Source organism: Anastrepha ludens, chromosome 3 (genome assembly GCF_028408465.1).
Source record: "Anastrepha ludens isolate Willacy chromosome 3, idAnaLude1.1, whole genome shotgun sequence".
Classification (NCBI taxonomy): Eukaryota; Metazoa; Arthropoda; class Insecta; order Diptera; family Tephritidae; genus Anastrepha; species Anastrepha ludens.
In genome coordinates this window covers 5,560,992-5,585,102 of record NC_071499.1, presented here as the reverse complement: position 1 = coordinate 5,585,102, position 24,111 = coordinate 5,560,992, and the positions used below count along the sequence as shown (strand labels likewise).

Sequence of the window (24,111 nt, the reverse complement as noted above, 5' to 3'; positions counted from 1 at the left end):
AACAAGCAGCCAAAATGGGCAACCCTCACAAAACACATTGTCTCAGTTTTAAACAATCGGAGAAAAAGCAAACGATTTTCTATTTCCTCTGTGAATGCCTTCCATAGGAGAAGGAGAGAAAGTCCACTCTGGGCAAACTACTGTTCGAGAGTCTCGAAAAACTGTCTGACTAGATCTCAACAACCTAATAAGGTTCTTAAACCGCACAGATTGAATATAGTCACGCTGTAAGTAACCGTTAAATAAGTTGGTATCGAAGATGTGGCAACAAAATGGTGCGGAAGCGTTAGTTGTATTCTGGATGAATCTCCATTTCAACCAACCAACCCAATCTTGAAGTTGTGGTCACTCCTACCATGTACGACTACCATCAGAACTACCATCTACGACTACTATCAGAACCTCTTCAAAAAACACTCAAATTATTATTATTTTAATAGTTTCCATTTTTAGTAACGCTTTTCTAATGCTAATTATCTAATATATTTCACTACCAACAAAATCTATTTCACGAAGTTCTTCGGTTTTTTTTGTCTCGTTAGTCAACGGCTTTGCCGCAACGGGTCCATCGCGACAGGCTTATTAAATACATGCATGTGATTTTTCTTTATTCCGTCTATAATCACCATCCACACGTGCAACATCATACCATCATACATCAGCATCACATTTCAATTTCACAGCGTGCCAATCGTTAGTTGAGCTTGCAGCTGTGACTTCGTGTGAACTGCGCTGTAGTCAGTTTTGCTTGTGACGTGCAACTATATTTTTCATTATCGATTCAAACAGATTTCACTTACGGAGGAATTTGCGTCAGAACCACTGGATAATATTTCACTGCACGCTACCAGTTGGTATCTTCTTTCAAATTCTACAAATTCCATGCTGCAGTAAAATCCCAGTTGTAGACACATATGACGACCGAATTTTTCAAAAGTTAAAAATCAATTTATGTACATGGCATTAAATTTTTTTTAAAGAATTCACCAGTAATTGATTCTATACACAACTCTTATTATACATATCAAATAGCCTCGAAATTCGAATGTTTTTTTTCATTCTCAATTGTATCTGGAGAGCGCAACATTCAAGATTAATAGGGCAAACTCTTCCGATTGGCAAGCAGCAAAAAGCTAAAATGTCAGACTAGTTCCTTCAGGTGTTTTGGCTTTCGAATTTCTTCGCGTCTTACGTCGTTGAATTACGTAGTCGGACCTTCCGTTTGAATCCAGAATGTTGCTGTGATCAGAAAGCCTCTGTGCGAATTGCCCTGACATCTGCGGTCTTCAAACAGATCTTTTGGCTGAGTTTTTTACTACTAGCTTGACCGCATGCCAGTTGAGAATTCCTTCTATTGCCGCTAGTGTGCTCATAGCGCCGGTTACACATATTCCTGCAATCCTTTGCATGCATTCCAATCTTTTAACGTACGTCTCTTTATCGCACGCCGTCCAATAAACTAGTGAACCATAGAGCACTAGAGGTAATGAACTATCAGTATTTAGTGCAGAATATTTTGTAACCATTGTAGTTACCAAAGCATGTGCAGTGTTAGTGTAAATCACCAACGCAACCGTGACAAAAGTCAATTGACTTTGACTTGCATTTCAGACAAGTAAACTCGGAAGAAAGCACTTGTTCATACTTGAAGAAACACAAGTATAAGTCCTCAAAGTTGATATGTACATACATACATACGAACAAATGGACCACACTTCCAATCCTTCTTGCTTTTAGTGGATGCTTCCACAGCCATATACACATACTTGTACATATATGCTCGGTACTATAACTTATAGAGCTGAACAAGCGTTTTATGTGAATCGTTTGCAGTTGGCAACTTTGCGCCTAATGAATTGCTGAATCGCTTAACTGTTGTTTGTGTCGGTTTTTGCTGTTAAGAAGCGCAAGTCTTCAAGTGCTCAGTTGTCGCTAGAATCATACTTGACACCTCGACTGCAAGCGCTTTAATGGTGACTTGGTGGCTTGGTGACCATCATGACTCCCGCATTGAGTCATGCATGTGCAGCACTTGAGCTGACACTTATGGCAGCCAACGTAATCGCTTCTTGTAAGTAATTTCCCACTTGCTTTGATGACTTCTTGTTCTGATGGGTGCTGTTCTGCTGTCTTTAAACTCTGCCTATGATGCGATCACTTGGCTGCTTGTCTGGATGCGCTCTTTCTAGTGAAGTGAAACACATGTGGCAGTTGGTCGGTTGGTGGTGAGGGTGCCGTTGCGTACGTATTCTCGTCACACATACAAAGCCTACATGGATAGAACTATTTACCCTATAGGGAAAAGAGAAGTGCTGAGCGTTCAAAATTGCGTGTGAACGCATTGGCCTTGCGAGCTGACTACCACTTCTGATGTTGCAAGCATCATCATGGAAATTTAGAAAGAGGCTACTTTGCTGGAATCATACCATAAAAGTGGGATATATAGTGAAAAAGTTGGCAAGTAGATGCGTCGTCATGAAGAATCTATAAGTCTTTTTAGATGTCACACTAATTTGCCACCCTCTCTGCCGTTGCAATAACAATGCTAATGCTAATAACTTCAGTTAGAGACAAATGCGAACTAGTACCGTGACTACTTCCGGGTTTGTAGTCAGACAATCCAATTTACAGTTGGTGTTTATGCGCTGCACATAGTGTAAAATACTAAACTACATACAGACAGTTATTCTTTTATTCTGTAATGAAAAAAAAAAATTCTGAAATAAACAATAGAGTAAAAAAAAGTTTTTAAAATTTTTTTATATTTTTTTGTTTAATATTTCTTTTAATATTATTATTTTGTTAAAATGTTTTTGATATTTGATTTACTAATACTTTTTTAATTTTTTTTTTTAATTATTTTTTTTTATGTTTTTTCTAATATGTTTTTTTTTAATAATATATTTTTTTTTTAAATATTTTTTTTTAATATTTTGTTTTTAATATTTTTAATATATGTTTAATTTTTTTTTAATATTATTTTGTTAATAGTTTTTTGATATTTGGTTTTTTAATAATTTTTAAATATTTTTTTTAATGTTTGTTTTTTAAATATGTTTTTAAATATTTTGTTTTCAATATTTTTTTTTATATATTTTATATTGTTTTAAAACAACAACAACACCTCTTATGTCACGTTCTGGCACTGATCCAATTTAGTAAAATTTTAGTTTTAAATTTAATATTTTAATTAAATAAAAATTAAAAATGTTTCACATATTGCCGGATATTTTGCTCAAAATTTACTAACAATTATTTATCGGATTTCAATCCCCTCGAAGAGTGGATTTGCAGGGTGAGCCATCTTTTATGTTGGTATGAAAACATTGAATAACTTTGAAAAAAAAAAAAACAATTGATTTGTATAAGTGAGGTATTTTTATTTGGTTTGCGTATTTACAATTTATTAAAACTATTTTTTGAATACAGTATCAATAAAGTGGCCACCTTTATTAGCAATCACAAACTGCGAATTTTTTTCTACGTTTGTCATCACCTTGTCAAGCATTTCCGGTTTTATAGCGTAGATTTCGGTTGTTTCCATGTACAACGATCCCTGATTGAAATTGTACTGAATTGACGTATCGAAAACATGTATGTTGAAGTCGATCGGTTGGTAAATGACAAAGTTATTCAACGTTTACATATTGACATAAAATATGGCGCACCCTGTAGTTAACTGATTTTACAAGAATACAATTTTTTAAGTGTGCTTGGGAATGGAAAATGCGAGTTTCTTCGAGGACCAGATGGTTTTAATTATTATTTTTTTATTTTTAATATTGTTTTAAATATTTTTTTTAGATATTTTTAAAATTTTTTTTAATATTTGTTGTTTTTAATATATTACTTTTTTTAATATTTTATTTTTTAATGTTTTGTTTTTAATATGTTTTTTTATATTTGGTTTCTTTAATATTTTTTTTGTATTTTTTAAATATATTTTAAATATTTAAACTGGTCCACTCTGCATTTTTGGAACATCTCGGGTTTATATCCGAAAAAGGGGATGGCCACTATAGCAGCTTACGTCGAAGATGTATGCGAAATGCTTTATGCTGCTAAAACAATAACAACTCTTAATAAACACCTTAATAAATTCCGTTTTTCCAACTTTAGTTTCCCGGTTTTAATGCCACCCAAATCATAGAACCCTTGACCAGAAATCCATTCGTTTATTAATATGAGAAAACTTATATAGATTTAAGCAGATGAAGAAAATGAGCGGTTTTTCCTGAAGGTTTTACGGTTGCTATTTATATTTCTGGTCTTGGGCATTTCCAGCATTGTCAGGCGCCACCTGACGGTTCCATTGAAAAGTTTGACATGTTTTACCATAAACGCAATCAGAACATTTGATGCTTGAGCCATATTAGTGCTGTGTACAGTGAATTAACAAGACAAAAATTAATTATTGATCTATCCGGCAAGCACCATCATTTAACACCGCGAAAAATGTGTACCATAATTTTCTCGTGTACGCCTTGGATCCCACTAGATTTAAAAAACGCCCAGGAAAGGTGTCTGGACAAAGTGCTTTGAAATTTGATTGAAACGAATGCAAAGGGGGTTTGTTTTGAAAAACAGTGAAACTGTTTTTAGCCACCAAAGTTAATTTTTCCATTGATAGGCCAGAAATGTGAATAGCAACTCTCGCATCTGTCACTCTTGGAAATCTTTTTTGACCGGTTGGATCGCAGCTACAATTCGAGTGAAGTATTCTCATTGAAATTTCTAAGAATCGGTGTAGGTATGTTTCACTTTAATTTTCTAACATTAGAAGATATGTGCATATTTCTTTTCTTCATGTGGGTTTTAATCTATTTCTATGGAGAAAACCAAATAATTCCTCTTCGGTTCTTTATTAAAAAATATAAGTTTGGAAAGCTGCGCCATTTGATTTTGCCTAATTGTAAGATTATTAGAAATTGAGAAAATATGCATGTGCAGGGAATTCCACCAGTACCGAATTGGTTTGCTTCTAGTGAATTTAGCATCATGACTAGTTCGCATATTTCCTCTTTTCCATATAAACAAATTGTAAGCCAGGGAGTACCACTGCCTCCACGATAGTCAGTTTACGCTACTGGAACGACCCGGATTGATATCCGTCCAAGGACAGTCACTTCATCAACATTCCCCCTAGATGTATGGGGAATTTTTATGCTGCTACAAGAACAACAATCAACAGCCACTGTCGCCGAGTTACCAACAAACTTGCAGTCGTAATTTATTTTTAGTTATTTGACTTCAATTTATTATTTATAAATTTAATAATTAACATTTTATTAACCATCCTTTTCTTTGTATTTGAAAAGCACAGAAACCGCAGCCATCTCATAATCACCTCCCCAACCTACAGCATCAGATATTAGTTTCAGTAGTTCATGTTTTCCCTGCAGGGATACAATATTTTTGCTCCATCAACATTATTTAGCATGTTATTTTTCAACTAGCCAAATCATTAGCTGCCTTCGAGACGCTGCCGATGTGCTCCGCCGTGTGACGTACATATCTTCTTCACAATTTCATTTGGCAAGTTGCAGCTGGAGTGCAGTTCTTCAGAAATACTTCAATTCCACAACAGTTGCTGGTGTACAAGTATTCAGTGAACTTGTGTGGCATGTTGTTGTGGCGGCTATGTGCATCCGGCTTCATCGTTCCCGAATATGCAAAGCAGGAAAATCGTTTTATGTTTGGTTGAAAGTGACGCATTTCGCGGATGCAGAAGTCTGTTATTCACCATCATTAACACTGGGGAGTTTAATTGCAGTCAAAATGTGGGCGGACGTTTGCACATTTCCTTTTAAAGTCATATTGGCCTCTAAAGAAAATAACAACTTTGGAGATAGTGCAATCATTCATTCTCTTAAGAATTCTCGTACCGGCATGAAAGCACAGTGAAACTTGTCTAAGCGAAATTTTTCTAATTCAAAATATTTGATTATAATTTTTGGTCTCGAGGAAGTTTTAGAAATATCTACATATCTACTACATAGCATATTTTGTGTTCGACTTAGAATAAAGATCCAGCTGTTTCGTTGGCTAGGTTATGTCGTCCGAATTGATAGAAACGCTCCGGCTCTCAAAGTATTCGATGCGGTACCAGCTGATGGTAGAAGAGGAAGGCCACTTCTGTGTTGTAAAGAAGGACTTGGGTTCACCTGGTGTGTCCAAGTGGCGTCGGTTAGCACGAGAAAGAAACGACTGGCGCGCTTTGTTAAACTTGGCCAAAATTGTGTAAGCGGTTATCTCGCCAATTAAGAAGAAGAAGAAGAACTATGTATATGTATTCTACACACAAATATTTTTCTACAAATGTTTCGCGATGTTGCGATCGCTGTAGCATCATCGGAAATAGCAGCAACTTTACTAGCAGGTGGTTGAAAAGTTTATTCCACATTCAAGTTGTCACTAAATAGAGATTTGCAGGTACTCGAGCCGACATCATGAAAGCATGTCTTAAAAGATTGGCTTTATGGCATGAGATCAAAAACATTTTTTTATGTCTGCGAACAGCCAGTAGTCGCTGAGAGCCAAATCTGGCGAACACGGCGGATGTGAGAGCAATTCGAAGTTTAATTCGTGTAGTTTTGCCATTACTTTGTCATCATCAAGACGTTCTTGTTCTTTGTCAACAGTGAGCAAAGCTTTCTCATAGTCAAATGCTCATGCAATATAAAGCCAATACAGTCTCTTGATATCTTTACAATGTCAGCTAATTCTCGCAACTTCACTTTGCGATCATTCAAAACGATTTTGTGGATTTGTTTGATGTTTCCTAGTGTTACCGCCTCGTTGTGCATCATCGGTGTTTTTAAGACCACGCTTGAAGTCAGCGAGCCATCGTTTTATTGTTGTATCTGATGGAGCGGAGTCCCCATAATACTTTTCAAGCACTTTCTTCACGGTATTTTTTCCTATCAAGAAGCAGTGTAGAATTAAAACACGAAATTCTTTTTGATCCATTATTTTGAAAATAAAAAAGTAGTGTCATTCTCGACACAACAACTCACGAACTAATGGATAGGATACCATGAAATTTTAATAGCTGTCTTTTTAAGGTTAGTACTAACTGAAAAAGAGGTGAATGCAAGAAAACTAGTGCCATCTATGTGTTAGGGTCTCTTCAGCCCATGTGTTATGTACATGGGTTTTTGAAAAATCACTTACAAGTTCATTTTGCCCGTAAAGTGGTATCCAGATTGATATGATAGTAACAGGTGGCGCTAAAGTAATCCTCCTATCAGAAAATGCTATACATTTTGCGATTGGCCCCTAATTCAGTTCTGTTTTGACATTTGTGTAGTAAACTCATGCGAAATACACGTTAATAAACAATGCTACGCTACACTGCTCCAGAACGCGAAATATTGCTGACTATTTATTTGACCAATAATCGGTCGGTGACTTTGACACAACGTCAATTTCGTCGCAGATTTCCTCGCCGTCCAACGCCTACTGGTGAAACACTGCGACGTTTAGCCGCTCGCCTTGAAGAGACTGACACAACAAGAGATGCTGCCACGCGTGGCAGACCCCGGAGTAACCGTTCTGCGGAGAATATTGCTGCTGTAGCCGAGGATGTCATGGAAGCGCCGTCGACATCGACCAGACGACGTGCCACGCAAATGGGTATCGGTCGACGGTCTTTACAGCGAATTTTGGTACAAAATTTGAAGATGTTTCCGTACAAAGTCCAGACGGTGCATCAGCTGTTAGCTGCTGACCGCCAATCGCGTCGAACATACGCTCAAGCCATCCTTAATCACCACCAAGAGGAAGATGATTTTTCATCAAAAATAATCATGAGTGATGAGGCCCATTTCCATCTTAGCGGGTACGTAAATAAGCAAAATTTACTCTTCTGGGGCACTGAAAATCCGCGTGTAACCTACGAAGAGCCATTACACCCGCTCAAAGTCACTGTATGGTGTGCTGTTTTCGCTGGAGGAGTCATCGGACCTTTTTTCTTCGAAGACGTCGTGGGCCAAACGGTTACTGTGAATGGTGAGCGCTACAGAGCAATGATCAACGAGTTCTTTTTGCCGCAACTTGATGAATTGGGATTGGAAAACATGTGGTTCCAACAGGACGGTGCAACGGCACACACTGCACGTGCCACAACCGATATGCTGAAGGATGCATTTCCCGGGCGCCTAATCTTCCGTTTTGGCGATTTACACTGGCCAGCAAGATCGCCTGATTTGACCGCTCCAGACTTCTTTTTGTGGGGCTTTTTGAAGTCGCGGGTTTATGTCAACAAGCCTCAGACTCTTGCAGCTCTTAAAGACAATATCCGTCAAGAATGTGAGGACCTATCGCCGGAAGTTTTGGCCAAAGTGATGGAAAATGTCATAAAAAGGGCTCACAGGGCAATCAACTGTGGCGGCGGCCATTTACATGACATCATATTCTCGACTCTATGTAAAAAAAATTAAAAGACCAAATAAAAATAGTTCACAAGAAGAATCAAAGTTTTTTCTTTTTTAAATTACAGCCAAAAAACATCGCAAGGTTACTTTTGCGCCACCTTGTATATAGTGATCGCCATAACCAGAACGGTTAGCCCGCTAAAGGAGATGTCAGCATTTTCACCTGAAAAATTAAATAAAAAAATTCTATGACTAATATTAATATATAAAGCCGAATGGGTTGGTGCGTGACTACCATTCGGTGGTGCGTAGGTTCGCATCTCCGTACATGAAACACCAAATTGATAGAAAAAATTATTTCTAAAAGCGGTCGCCCCTCGGCAATCAATGGTCCGAGTGTATTTCTGCGATGAAAAAAGCTCCTGTAGGTCTGTAAAAATCATTATTTTTTATTCAGTAAACCAATCATTCAAACAAAAAATGGATGATTAATTTTGCGCCACCTTGTATAATATCAATTTGTCTCAAATATTAAATTAATTTAGTTTAGAAATTTATTTAGTTTAAACTTTCTCGAACAATAAGTACTAAAAATTGTAAACAAATTTCTAAAAAAATGTCTAATGTCGATTTCTCTTTCCATTCTAGATTATGCGACCTCTTTGATTTCCAACCAAAAACATCAATCAATGTAAGTTGACTATTTTACTATGCAAATACGACACTAAGAATAATTCTTTTCCTGTTCCATAAAAGTATTATTTATAGAAAATTTTGAAATCAGACGTTGTTGTCCTTTTCGAATGGCCACCAAACAATACATCAATCAATTTTTAAACGAATATGGAAAACGCTTCCGCTGTTGTAACTGAAGTAGGCTTTTGTACTCTCGTATCTGCCAGTGTGTGCTAAAAAACACATTATAAGCAGTTGGACAGTGTTTCGGTTTCTCTCCAGGTTGTTGACTTCAATAATACATACAGTGAGTGCCAGGCGAAAACGTACATCTAATTTTGTTTAAGTTATTACATGTTCATATTTGACAAAAAAAAAAAAACAGTACAAATCAAAGACTTCCCAAATAAAAAATAAAAATATAGAAAAAAAAGATTCGAACATACGCACTCCTGAATGGTAGTCCTACACTGGTTATAAAATCAACAAAAATGGTTCAAAATTAAAAAAAATTTAATCAAATTTTTTTAACTTTTTCGCGGCTTAACAGCTTTATAGCGCATGCAAGTTTAAAAAATGTTGTTGCTAATACATTTTAACAATTTAGCGGTTATATGAGTTCTGCAAAGACATAAAATTACGTTCTATGAAAAGATTTCGTAAGATTTTCAGCCAAAAGCCTCACCATTTCTTAACTACGAGAAGTCATCATATTGGCATTACAGTCCGGGGTGGACCATTGCCTTGCTTTAAGAGGTTAGGGGTAGTCAGAGGCCCGAAAAAATGATGATTTTCACGAATTTTTTTTGGTACTTAATTAATTTATTTAACAAAAATAAAAACATAGCATAAAAACATCATGTTTTAACTTGACTTCTTCAAAATTTAAAAAAAAAAAAATTAATAATTGCAAAAGTTATCGCTGTTTGTGTGAAGCCCGTTTCTCCAGAAGTCCCTTGCGGTGAACATCACAAGTCCTTGCAGATTCATCTAAAACCAATCGGATGAGAAAAATTATTTTTATTGATAGATAATCTCGAGCCGGATCGAAGCTTTTTTTTTTTTTTCAAAATGAACAAAATGGCGGCCTCAGAAAAGTTTTTCCAGATTTTAGAAAAAAAAACCAACAGTTAATTGTTAAAAAAAAATCGAAATTTTTGAAAAAAAAAAAAATCCTTCGATCAGGCACAAGTTTTTTTTGTTTTTCAAAAGCTGTATAAATTTTATTGAAATCTACGTAGCGGTTTTTAAGTTACAGTGTTCACCAGTTCAAAAAACATAGTTGTGAGAAAAACGCATTTAAAATTTTGCTATCTGCTCCGGAGCGCCCGAGCGCCCTTTATTAGTTGTTGAATATCTCGAAGAGTATTTGTCGGATTCACTTCAAATTTTTACACAATATTTTTAAAACATTATACTTTAAGAAAATGCAAAAAAAAATCGATTTTTTGAAAATTCTGACTACCCCTAACCCCTTAAAAACTTTTTTGGTCGTTCTTTCGCTGCTCATTCTTAAGACGTGTCCATATCACCGTAATCTTTGCATCATAAAGGGAATGGATGTGCAATTTATTGGCCGATCCTGCGGCATGATGCCTCTAACTTATCACTTCTAATCTCGTCATTACGCCTGCGTGCGGTGGTGCTGCTAACCTTGACTGGTGACTGAATACCTCTCAAAGAGTGAATCTTCAGTGGGAAGGAAGGGAACGAAAGAAATGAGGTGAGAAAATCGCGGTTTGATGCTGGCGACCCCTTAAAACCAGTAATAAATCATATTGCCACGAATCCAACTATGAAAAGTAGCGAATTCAAATTTATTGAAATTAAGAATTGCAGAGACACATTTTTGAAATTTTGGCGAAGTTTTGTCGTTGAAAATTTTTTTTTTTAAGTTTCGAATTATGATTTAAATAATTTTTGTTATGTGTATTGTATTTTTATAAGAAAGGAACAAAAAAGTTAGCGATCAAAACATTGCAAAAATAGCTGCACGCTTTTAAGCGACACTGTATATTTATTTTTTGCGCATGAGTAAATATTGTACTTTTGTTTTGACTTTGCAAAGCGTTCGCAATGCGGTTACATTCATTAATGACAACAACAATAGCAGCCAGATACAAAAACACAAGAAGGAAAATGTTGAACCAAAAGTGGCACTTCCGCTTCGCGTCTACTTCGTTGATGGCAATGGGTCTGTGTACTTGTAAAGTTAATAAACGCGCGCACACGCATACGCACACAAAGCTAACTGCTGCCAGTTGGAAAAGTGTCTCCGCTTTTAGTAAATCATTTTTATTCCGAGATTTGTATCAATTTCCAAATGGGTAACTCTTTCGAAATCCTCTGAGGGTTTCGCTTGTGCAATAATCATTTATGTACGCAAATATCATAATTTCAGTTTGTATTGCCGTACAATAATTAAGTCATACGCCGTTAATGGAGTATACACGCAGCTGATTTTATGGTTAAATGAGGTATTGAGCAGAAGTAACTGATGCCACATACCGCTTTACTGGAGGTCGGTGTTACAATATTGTTTTTTGCTGTAATACTATCATATCCAGTGTAAAGTTTCCTTGAAATGTACATACAAATGTTCATATTTTGATTGAAAAAATGTTATATTCCAAAAGAAATAGTTTACTTTTATTTAGTTTTTTGTTTTCCTCTATGAAACACGAATTTTCTGTAGGCTATTATCATAGGTTAGGTTAGGCTCGATGATATTTGCGCAGAAGCGTGGACGATGACAACTCCCAATGAAGCGACGCTTGGAGTGTTTGAGAGAAAGATTCTGCGCAAGATTTTTTGGACCATTGCACGTTGGCAACGGCGAATATCGCAGGCGGTGGAACGATGAGCTGTATAAGCTTTACGATGTCATAGACATAGCGCAGCGAATAAAGATCCAGCGGCTACGCTTGCTGGGTCAAGTCGACCAAATGGATACAAACGCTCCGGCTCTGAAAGTATTTGATGCGGTACCAGCTGGTGGTAGCAAAGGAAGAGGAAGGCCTCCATTGCATTGGAAAGATCAGCTGAAGAAGGACTTGACTTCGCTTGGTGTGCCCAACTGGCGCCGGTTAACACAAGAAAGTAACGACTAGCGCGCTTTGTTAAACTCGGCCAAATTCGCGTAAGCGGTTATCGCGCCAATTACGAAGAAGAAGGTTAGGCTCGAATTGCCAGTTATGTACAAAATCTTTTTTTAGTACATTGAACAGTAATCTCCGCCAACTGTCCTTTTATGGTGTGTAACAAATTTATGAAATTATTTCATTAGAAACAAATTTATAGTATTTTCGTTTTCATGGGGGTCCCTTGAAAAGTCCGTGCAAAGTCAGAGAGATGGCATTACTGGCGCCTATCGAGGTTATGTTTAGTTAGTAGCATCTTTTTGAAGAACACACACCAAGTTTCAGCTAGATCGGTCATTATGCAGTTTTATGCTTATTAAATGTTGCATAATACAGCGTAAGTTTGAAGTTTTGTTTTTGCTTGCGGTCTTATGCATTTTCTCTACATAAAAAAATTCGATCATTCATTATATTGGAGAAAATGCTTTACACCATCAGCAAGCAAAAGTACCAAAAATCAACTACAATTTTGAGCCACCGTAACTCTTAAATTATTACACCAAAATGGAATGGGCTAAAAAGTTTGAGATTTTAATGAATTTAATGAATTTATTGAATTTTTGATATTTTTATGTACAGTTTGAAACTCTGTTTTCTGTTGATGAAGGGACTTACAGTTTTTTATGAGGAGCTTTTTTTATGTGTTTGGCATTCGGTTGAGTGATTTCCCCTTTTTCATCACCACTCGCACCAGTTCACGCCTCAGCAGTTGTGGTCGCAAGCTTATTAGAAATAGGGTTCCAACTTGTTTCATATGCGCCCTATTATCCAAACCTGGTCCGTCGGTCTACTATTTATTCGTCCATTTTAAAGAAATTACTGGCGGGGGAAAAATTTATTCAAACGAGGAGCTGATTGCAGAAACGAATTGCTATTTTTCAGTCGTGGAAAAATTCTATTTTTCGGGGATCAGGCATCAAATAAGGGTGGGATCAGCGAATATTTAATACGGGGAACGTGTGATTTGAATATTTGGTTAAGTTGCCATTCCTTGCCTATTGAAGGCACCCTGATCTCCGAAAAAAGAATATCCCAAACTTGCTTAAGATTTTGATGCATAATTTTGCATAAATTTTCGTCATAATAGGTCTATAGTTTTTACCATATTGAGTCAAACAAAAAAATCCAAAATTAAGGATTTTGAAGAATTTTTCCCTCCGTTAATTATCTTTTTCTTTTTTGAAGTATAAGTGTTTTGAAGTTCATTACATATACTGAATCTATACGAATGTCAAAAAATACGCCCATACGGGAAAAAAACTTTTTTTTTCAAGTTGACGCCATTTTGTGAATTTTTTTTTCTTTGATTTGGCGTAATCCGATAGCGACATCCTAACTAATGAAGAATTTTTTTAATTTGTTTGTTTTAGATCACTACAAGGGTTGGAATTATTTCAACCATGGAGCACCGTTTTTTATGTAGCCCCACTCCACCGGCCTGTAATTCCACGATTTTTTAATTTGTTTTTACTAATTTTTTATACTTTTCAAATATTAATAAAAAGCATAAAAAATGGATAGTAAAAATATTTTTCATTTTTTTTATCTTAGTTTTAAAAATACCTAAAATTAAGGCGTCTAGACCAGAATACCCCCTTAATTCGACAAGCTGAGTTTTTAATTCAGCATTCTGCGATTCTCGACTTATATTTGAATTGTAGAGTTTGATGTTCTTACATCTCTATTAATTCTAATTCTCCAAATGCTTTTTGGGTCATAATTATATCGGAAAATGAAAACTCACCTTGAATTATGTTAATTTCAAATAGATGGAGGAAAAAATCAAGAGACGGTTTAAAATATTTCAAGCCTTGAAATCTATTTTGGAATTCCGTCAATATTCCCTCTATTTATTTTATATACTCGTTGAGTTTTTCTTTTTTTAATATTGGAACCATTTTTTGTATTCGAGGAAAATGGCAAAATGTTTTATTTTTATTGTTCTTTTGAAAATGTTGTAATTTAGTTTGAAAATTAAATATACACTGTGAGAGGTCAGGTATTATATTATCTTTCCTCTGCAAACAAGTTGTGTTGCCATTAATTTGTAACTTTTATTTAGCAATTCACTGCTCAGATGATTCAGATGATTTATTGTGAGACATTTTATTTGGATAAAAACGTATCAAATTTGTAACAATATAATAGCACAACAATTAAAAGGGAGCTCGGGAACATTTATCGAGAGCCATAAATATTTATTCTAAGAACCGCATTTTGGCCTCCCTTGTTATATTGTATACTCGTACACCTGTGTTCACAACAATGGCTATTTACTATTTTATTTTTTTAATAAAAATATAGCTTATTGTACAAAAAAACCCAATCATATAACTTTAAGTTCCAAACTTTGTACAAAATTTAAAATGTTATGAAATGTTACGAAATTTAAAACGGTTTAATTCTAGTTTTCTTTCGAGGTCGAGCGCTGCCTAATGGTAGTCACGCACAAACCCATTCGGCTACAGCGGGTAGCGGAATAAAAAGCAAGATAATTAGATATTAATTCAAATTGGTCAAAAGCAGGTGATGATCAGCCCCAATGATATAAGAACAGCCCTTTTGAAACGATAAAAATTGCTGCATTTCATTTATTAAAAAATCACTTCCATTTGTAAGTACTATTATTTAAGAGGCACTTGCCGTTTAGAAATTTTAGCAAGTAGAAAGCGTAGATATTGTACCGCATTCTCCAGCAAAACAGGCTTTATCTTGCTACTAACGTGTCTAATGTTGACTTTCAAGTCGTCAATCGTAGCTGATTTTTCAACAAAGGCCAGTAATTTGGCTTGCTGCAACAATGCTAGACCAGAAGAGTCAACCCACATGGCCTAGGTGACAAATTGGTGGCCTAATAAAGTGGCCTGAAAGTTGAAGGGCAATTAAAAGTCTTTAACTAAACATAAACTGAGCATATAAAGTGTCACTACGCGCCCGTTGTTGTTGTACTTGTTTTTTTACCTTTCAGTCACTTTTGTGATTATTTTCTCAGATCAGCAGATAAAAAAACAAACGGTTGCAAAAGGTCACAGAATGTTATAATTTCGATTTGACCGAAGTTGGTAGGGGTCTTTTTCATTAAACTCTCTGCAATGGTTTATAATTTGAGTTTTAAGAAAGCAACTTAAACTGCTTGAGACATTAATTAAATTCCTGCGCAGTGTGCACAGCTGCACGCAAAAAAGACATACCAATACGAGTATACCTCTATAAAACTTGTGTATATTTGTGTAGTTCTCTGTACGTACAACAGTATAGGGTATCCCATTAAGATTGTGTTATTTTCTCTAATTTGACAAAAACAAAAAACAGTGGTGCGCAGCTGAACAGTTTTAAGGCTTTTACTAAAATGAGCAATATAAATACAAAAACAATATGAATGAAGGTTATGGTGGACAAGTCCATTATCACTTCATGACGTTGGTTGTTTTGTTGACATTTTCGCATAGCGCCAAGTCAATTTAATCAACGTTGCGCCGAATTTTGTATTGTATTTTAATAACGACGCTCTTGGGGTATTCGAGAGAAAGCTACTTCGGAGAATCTTCGGTCCTCTTCGAGTTTGCTATAACTACTACCTCCGAATGAACCACGTGCTATATGAGCTCTACGACGATGTTAACATAGTTGGCCACGCTGGCTGGGCCACGTAGTGCGTATGGATGCAAAAGCTCCAGCAAAGAAGGCATTCAGATGGAAAGTTAGAGTATAACGACGTAGGAGAAGACCATGCCTCCAATGGAAGGACCAAGTGGAGGTAACCCTGTCATCGATTGGCGTAACAAATTGGAAAAGGTGCGCGCAAAGCAGAGACACCTGGCGAGTCTTAAACGCCGTGTCGGCGAAATTCCAAATTTTCCTAGTGGCTTTTCACATTTCCTAAGCGTTATGTCCATGTAGTATTTTCAATGCTCATAGGTACATAACAGCTATCGAATAATGTTGTGCGACTCACACGATTACAGTCGAATCGACGTTATTGGAACGATACGCTTTAATTTTCGACCAAACGCTGTTACTCCATCAGTATTCGCTAACAAATTTATGGGCGATCTTACAACAACAAAGCTGTACGATAGACACAAAATATGGCGCTAAGTTCCAAAGAGGCGGTCTTAATAGCACACCCACTATGTGCGCATATGGGTAAAGTGAATTTAATTTTTGCTCTTCCTATGGTAAGCCATTGTATGAACAAAGTTTGTTGACTTTTCATGGCAAAGTACTGCAAATGATTCCCTCTTTTTGGACTACAACTGGTAGGGTACTAGAGAGTGTACTACACACATACATAGATACATACTATAGATATATAGCAGTTAGCTAGTCCGTAGTTTTGTTGCGGCAGTCCCACATGTCTGGAGCACCCCCCACTTAACTGACCCGTATTTACTTACTTATGTACGTCTGTATGTATGCACGTTTATCGGCATGCCTACACAAAGTTTTACTCACTTGTCTGCCTTCAAGCTGCCTACGCCGTACATACATATGTACATATGTACACCCATCCATACAAGCACTAGTATTAATTTGTAAATTTTTATTTTTTATTTGTTTTTTTTTTGGACTCGTTCGTTTTGCATATCATTGTTAACTGTTAATTTATTTCCATTATGACTTCATTTATTTATTTACTGTCTCGTTGCTTTTTTGCATTTTTAATTAATGCTTGAAGTATGACGACAGTCTTTGCATTCGTAAAATACATAAATTGCAACCATAAATGTTTTTTTCTTTTTGTTCACTTATTTGAGTGCAGTAAAAATGCATGCAATAGCAAATGACATCATTACCCATCGAACGAATTGAAATTTCAATTACAGGATAGAGAAATGTTCTTTGTTGTACGTATCTTAGATGTAGAATGTCGTTCGAACACTAAACGCTTATCAGGGTTATAGGTGTTCTATAACAAACACCCATGCACTTGTAAGTAAGCACTAATTCGCTTAAAAATGCTTGTAATTTTTTAAATTGAACTGCCCAGGTTGACAAACACAAACAATTTTTGTACTGCATACCTGAGTGGCGAATTAGTTGAAAAAGATCTCTGATACTTCTACTATTTGATGAGCCTCTTGTCTAAAAAAATGGAAACTTACGCTCTCATACATTTTTTTACATCGTGAATTTCTGCTACGAATTATTGCCTTACCTAATTTCACAATTTTCAGCGAATTTTACAATTTCGAACACCTAAGCTCTCCACTTAACAATAAATTATTTGAGATTATGTAGTTATGAGTACATTTCTTTGTACAGGTTGGTTGAAAAGTATTGAAAACGATGCCATTGCTCAGCAGTGGATTCAAAATTTATACGCCATTCCATGTTTCATTTAACACACAAAATTTTATCTCGATCCATCAGTTTATTCTTTTGTTCAAGCCACTTGAAGTTAACGTGCGGTGTATTTTTGCAATGGAAAGTACCTTAATTGTGCGTGGATAAAATGCTTTGTTTTAGAAGGTTTGCCAATGAAAACTCGTAAAAGAAATGGTTAAAATGTTAAAGGAATTCTTTACCTCAATGTCAGCTGTGCATCGATAGGTTTTAGAAGACCGTAAAAGAGGACAAGCCGAACCAGTTAGTGGATTTTCAAAAATCGCAAGTACATCTGAAATCATTGAGCACGTTTTTGTTATTGTTTGTGACTTAGCTGAAATTGCTAATACTACAAGTACAGGCATCTCAGATAAAGAGTCTTTCAAAAGATGTTGTTCCTAGATCCTGTTTTAAAACAAAAAAAGTAAATTTTTAGATTCTTTCAGGATAGAACTCTTAATAATTATATGTGAAAAATAACATGATTTGAATGCCCCCCATAAAAAAAGCAGCCACAGCACTCTATACATGCAAAAGAATTGTGGGGGAAAATGGGGCCTCACCCCAAAAATAGTACACTGGCTATACCCAGCAGTGGTACGGCCTATCATGACATACGGTGTCTTAGTCTGGTTGCCAACACTTGAGAGAAGAACAACAGTAAAACGCCTAGAAAGTATTCAAAGGGGTGCTAGTCTCTGCATAGGTGGGGCACTAAAGCCTACGCCCACGGCCGCGTCGAATATCATGCTGCATTTATTACCGATTGAGGCCTACAGCAAACAGTTGGCGGCGAAATCGACACTTAGGTTAAGAGAATCTTCTAACTTAGCCACTAGCAGAAGGAGTCGCGCAAGAATACTAGACGAATACCCCTTCCTACATCAAACGAGAGACTTTTGTAGCTCAGTAGAGTTGCATTTAAACACATCCTTTACCACAACTTTCCCAACGAGAGAAGATTGGGACAATGGGGTAATGGACAATAGAAGCGGAATCAGCATCCATACTGATGGTTCCAAGCTAAATGATCAAGTAGTCGGATGCCTTCATTCTAAAGGAGATGCCTTCATTCAGAGAAGGCCTGCTAGCCCTAAATAAAAGAGTCCTCACAACAAGAGATATAAACATATATTCAGAAAGTCAATCGGCCCTGAAAGCTTTAAAATCGTCTAATATTAACTCGAAGAAGTAAAAGAATGTATCGACGTTTTGACAGAACTATCACAGTACTTTGTAATAAACCTGCCAACAGGCTATGGTCTCAGTCCCTGACCTGTGCAACTAGTAGAATGAAGTGGCCGGAATGGAACATGGGCCGCACAAACCGACTGTTGAAATAAACAGGAAAAACATGAGAAATCTTCTCGGGGTAGGGCATTGTCTGATTGGCAGGCATGCCAGTAGACTGGGAGCGCCCTATAATGACTATTGCAGAAGCTGTAACGACATTGAAGAAGAAGAGACTATAGAACACTTTCTATGCGGGTGCATGGCTCCCTGAGTCTTGTTAGATATATTAAAGCCACAGGTTGGTTCAATGAGGACAATGTAGAGTGAGGAGAGGGGACAGCCTTGGTGGTATCACTATGTGCCTACAGCAGGCCTAGGTGTGTCAACCGACAACCACTATACCTACCTACCTACCACCATAATCACGTAAAATCCGCCAAACAGTCGATTCTTGAATGCTTAACTGTGGAAAACGTCAAAATATCGATGTCGAAAAAGCTATAGCAGCTGGGGAACAGTATTTGTAGAGCTTCCGTATTAGCATTATATAGAAAATCTAAAATGATTGGAGGATCTTTGAAATAAGTGTATTGAAGTTGAGGGAGAGTATATTGAACCAAAAAATACGTATTTCATTTAATAATTCACATTCATTTAATTTTGCTTTCAATACTTTTCAACAGACCTGTAGGCACACGTTGTGTTAAATATAGAAACTTTTGTAGGTATTTGAAGATATTTATTTTCTGGGCTAATATCAAACTCAACGAACGCAATTTCTATTCTAGCACGACCAAAGTATCTGTTGTAATTGAACGAACATCCAGCAGGTGGTAATTTCTATGCCTCGCCAAGGATTGTGGAAGTTTGTTTAAAATAATTTTATTAAAGTTTATTGGAGTGGTGGCGATGCATTCATTGCAACAGGAAATTTTCGACATACTGAGGTTGGGTCGTTGTGTTACTACTTTGTGTTGTCCCTTTCACAATCTGATGCGTCCATTGTGCGGGTCGGTTGAAATTGCCATACACAACAGTCCCTCGATTTGCCCCGTACTTGAATTACACGAATTCGCTTTTACACGATTTTTAAACAACAACAAAAAAATTTGTTTTGGCCTCATTCTGATAGTTTTGCATTATGTCATTTAGCCCAATATTCCAGATATTGAAGTGTTATTTGAGGTTGAGGGAATTTCAGATGCGAATCTCGTGGAATTAGTATTACAAAAAATTCCCGAAGATATGAAGAGAATAATGAGGCTGAAGAATTTGCAGCAGAAGTAATTGGAGAAGGGCTACGACGAGGTGGATAACTGCAAACTTACAGAGAACTGCAAAATAGATCCTGATACTGAGAAAGCATTGAATTTTCAAAGAACAATAAGTAGTGCACTAAGTCAATATCATTTATAGAAACACGGCAAAGTAAGCAAATATTAATCTCTGGTTTCGTGCCATCCACAAGTAAATAAACTTTTAGTAACCAAGTGGAAAATGTAGCTAACATCCAATTAGTGAAGCAGAACCTATGGAAAACGTCTGTTAGTGACTTAGATAGTGATGTTACACCACCCTTACCAAAGAAATGAAGAAATCTAGCTTTACAAAACTCAGAAGAAGAGTAAAGGCTGATTTTGATTTCCGATTTTTAAGTTGTAGTTGTTAATTTTTGAATTCTTTTATTGTTTACACGATTTACACGGTCTTCAGGTTTATTGAACATATCCGTCTACTTTGTAAGAATTCTGTGTCTCGTTTTACACGGTTTCGTTTTGCACGATTTTTCCAAGAATCCATTCTAGCGTATAAATCGAGGGATGAGTTGAATACATTTCTTTGTGATGTATTAACGAAGGCAAATGTGACCAATACGAATCGATTGACGCTTGTATCGCTAACCATTGAAAAAGTTTGGACCAATGATGCATTCGGCACACAAACCACACCAAACGATGCATTTGTCGGTGTGAATATTTAGTTGATGAGTCACCTCTAAATTAGTACTTCTGTAAGTGCTACTTGCTGAGCCGGGATTGGCGAAGCACTGAGACTAATTTTGAAAATACATTTGCTGATTCCATTTGCGAACTTTTTTGGGGTGTAAGTTTTTGTAAGGTAATTTGCCAGTATACACAAAAAATTCGTTTAAGAAGAGAATTAGGTGAAAACTATATTAAACAATTATTTTTAGAATTCACTTAAGAATTTATTTCGTGCTTACAAATTTCAATTCATCAGCTGCAACGCACATATTCCAGCGTTTGATTGATCCAGCTCTCGAAATATTCCTGGAACTCTTATTTTCGGTACAACATCAGAGCCGTCTTCGATTGTTCTATTAATCTCTTGCGGCTATTAAAAAGCGTTCGCCGTAATGGGTATTCGTTTCATTCTGATAAAAAATTTACGGATAATGAGGGTTCTGTGCGACGGTGCGTTAGCATGGTGCAAAATCAACGAATTGATTCACGTAAACGTTTCATAACGCCCAAATAAGATTTCTTATTAACTGTCTGATCTGGTAAAAATTCGTTGTGTACATTATCGTTGTAATCCATAAAGATAGTGAGGGTCGCTTTCGTTTTAGATTGAAAACGGTTTGTTTAGTTTTGGTTCATGGCTTTAGTGATATCAACGCGGTCCCTTCACTTCAACGTCGTGAATGTATTCATAACTTATGTTCAAGTCTTCAGCGTTCAATGTTCAAGTCCTAATCGGCTGGTTTCTATAGAATATCATTCTTCTTCTTCTTAGTATCACAGTTCTAGCAATGGTTCAGTGCTTCATTCACAACCTTGCGCCATCTATCTCTATCTAAGGCTACTTCCATTCACCGCCGAACGTTTAGCTTTTCAAGGTCAACTTCCACGTCTTCCAGCCATCTCTGTCTGGGGCGCCCAATTCTTCGGCCACCAACAGGCCGTAATTCAACTGCCTATCGAGCTGTTCTCTCCTTGGGCATTCAAACGCGTGCCCGAGCCTTCTTATCCTCTGAGATTTTATAAATCTTATCTCAGTTTCGGTTTTTGCTAATAGTTTTAGCCCATGATTATATCTAATTCGATAGGTACCGTCTTGCAGACTTACGGGTCCATATATTTTTCTTTCAAATACTATTAACTGATTAATGTCAGTAGTTTTTAGCGTCCGTAGTTCGCATGAATATCATTACCGAAACTATTTCCCAGTTCTACGGTTTTCGCACCATTGCACCCATTTTTAACGCAGAATTTAATACAAACGCGTTGTTGCAAATTTAAATCCATTTTCAAAGTTGGAAAGGTAGATTTACTCAAGACGGAGTCACTTTTACAAATGTCAAGAAATGGCGATAAAATTCGGTAGGAATGTAATTCACAGATGTGGCAACCAAATGAGCTAGCGTCACCTGGCGGTTGTTTCGGTAACTTTTTGATCAAGGCGTTGCAGAGGGATCTGATGTATTCTTATATATGTACGCACATGATTTATTTCTGGGCGCCGCGTTCATATGTGTACATATGTTCTTATATATGCACTCTGCTAAGTACAGTGAGCATTTATTTATTATTTTTCGCACTTCGAGAAAATGACGGCTGTTCGCATTATTTTGTGCATTTCGCGCGAAACGTGCTAATCGATTATATTTGCATGTACGTAGATGTGTACGTATGTATGAGTTTGAATACCTGTGTAAATGGCAAAAATATTTTCGTGTGTGAATGCAAAAATAGTCAGAGCTCACATAAAACAAAAAAACAAAAAAAAAAAAAATTGGGTGGAATGAACGACCCTGCTGGGCGCTACGTAGACACCCCTAAATGCATGTTGACGGTTGGACAGTAAGGGCACTTTTAAAAATATGTATAGAAATGCAGCTCATTTGCACTGGGTCGCGTGACTTATGGCATTTTCTTAAAATTAGAAATAAATACTTTTTTAAGCCAAGTTGCTAACAGGTTTAAACGCTTATATGGTACACATGCACGCCTTGCTTCACACATACACGCATATGTAGGCATGTACTTCTAAAAATGGGCTTACAGAGCGCTCATGAAAAAATATTTACGTATTGGATGGAGAAATCTCTGAATGCATTTTCTCTAAACCAGTTTTTGCCTTAGTAACGAGATATGCACACATTGCACATTATTTCTCTTCCAATTATCGTTGGCTTGCCTGCCCATGTGCGTGTGTACTTCTGGCCAAATTGTCTTATCACACTAATTAACAAATATCGTTTAATTACTTGGCGAAGCTTAAGAACTCATTTTTCAACTTTGCGTCAATTAGCCGGCTACTTTTAATTGCTGGATCACACCGCAATGCTAGACAACATTTGTTATGCGCGCACACACTTACATATATATGTACTTATGTGCCTACACACATCCATGCACACGCATGTATGTGAGTAGAAATATCGCGTTTGACTTTCACTCATTTATGATGCATGACCGCCATTCAATTATCATTTTCAGAACCAAACAACAGCGAATAATTTTCAAAATCTCTGTAAATGAATTAAATGAATTATAAATAACACTTTCGTTTTATATTTCAACTTTTATGTAAAGATGTATGCATATGTACGAGGGACGGCTGATAACTTCACGTCCTATGGTGCTTAAGTAATGAAAAGTATGGTTTTTTATTTTTAGTTTTCAATATAATCCCGCTCAACATCCTGAATATAATTTCTTATATCTAATATAGAATGTAAATTTTTTGTCGCTGGTTTTCTCAAAATAATGAAATCAGAAACAGAACTTTTTTGTATTTTATTTTTTTTTTTATATTCACTTTTAATATACATACTATAAAAGCATACTTGTGACCTTTTCTCTTTTCAAAGTTTAACATAAAATAGTTCGTGGTAGTCAAAAAATCAAAGGAAAGAACTAAAGACCCCCCTATATTGGGGTACATGGATACGTTTCAATGCTAATATTTAGTATAAAATGTTTTATTTTGGATGACTGCAACGCATCTTTTAGGCATTGCAGATTGTAAGTTATCAATAACATCTTGCGATATGCCTTCCCATGCTCCTTTTACAACTTCCAACAGTTCGTCCTTGGTCCTATAATTTTCTCTATTAATTTTTATATTGGCGATCGTTCATAAGAGTTGAGGTCAGCTGCGTCGCAACCAAGTTTTACAATGGTTGAACGTGTGTTTAGGATCGTTGTCCTGTTGAAACCTCCAGCTTAATCGCATCTCCTCTTCAGCGTGTGGCAGCAACTCTTTTGTAAAATCTCGGTGTACGTGAATGGGTCCGTTTTTCCTTTTATTCGATGAACTGATCCGATCCCTTGTCCAGAAAACAAGAACCCCATACCATTATATTATCACCCCGTTTTTGGCAGTTGCAATGC

At 36.4% G+C, this 24,111-nt stretch overlaps 1 protein-coding gene across 2 annotated transcripts in view; it reads left to right on the top strand.

Annotated features, from left to right (window-relative positions):
* LOC128856895 (pleckstrin homology-like domain family B member 2) overlaps nucleotides 1–24,111 on the top strand; it is a 101,760-nt gene that overhangs the window by 24,066 nt on the left and 53,583 nt on the right. For both annotated transcript variants that reach the window (XM_054092325.1, XM_054092324.1), the window contains exon 2: nucleotides 9,024–9,066. The gene's annotated coding sequence lies outside the window, so the exon portion shown is untranslated. The remainder of the gene's footprint in view (nucleotides 1–9,023; nucleotides 9,067–24,111) is intronic.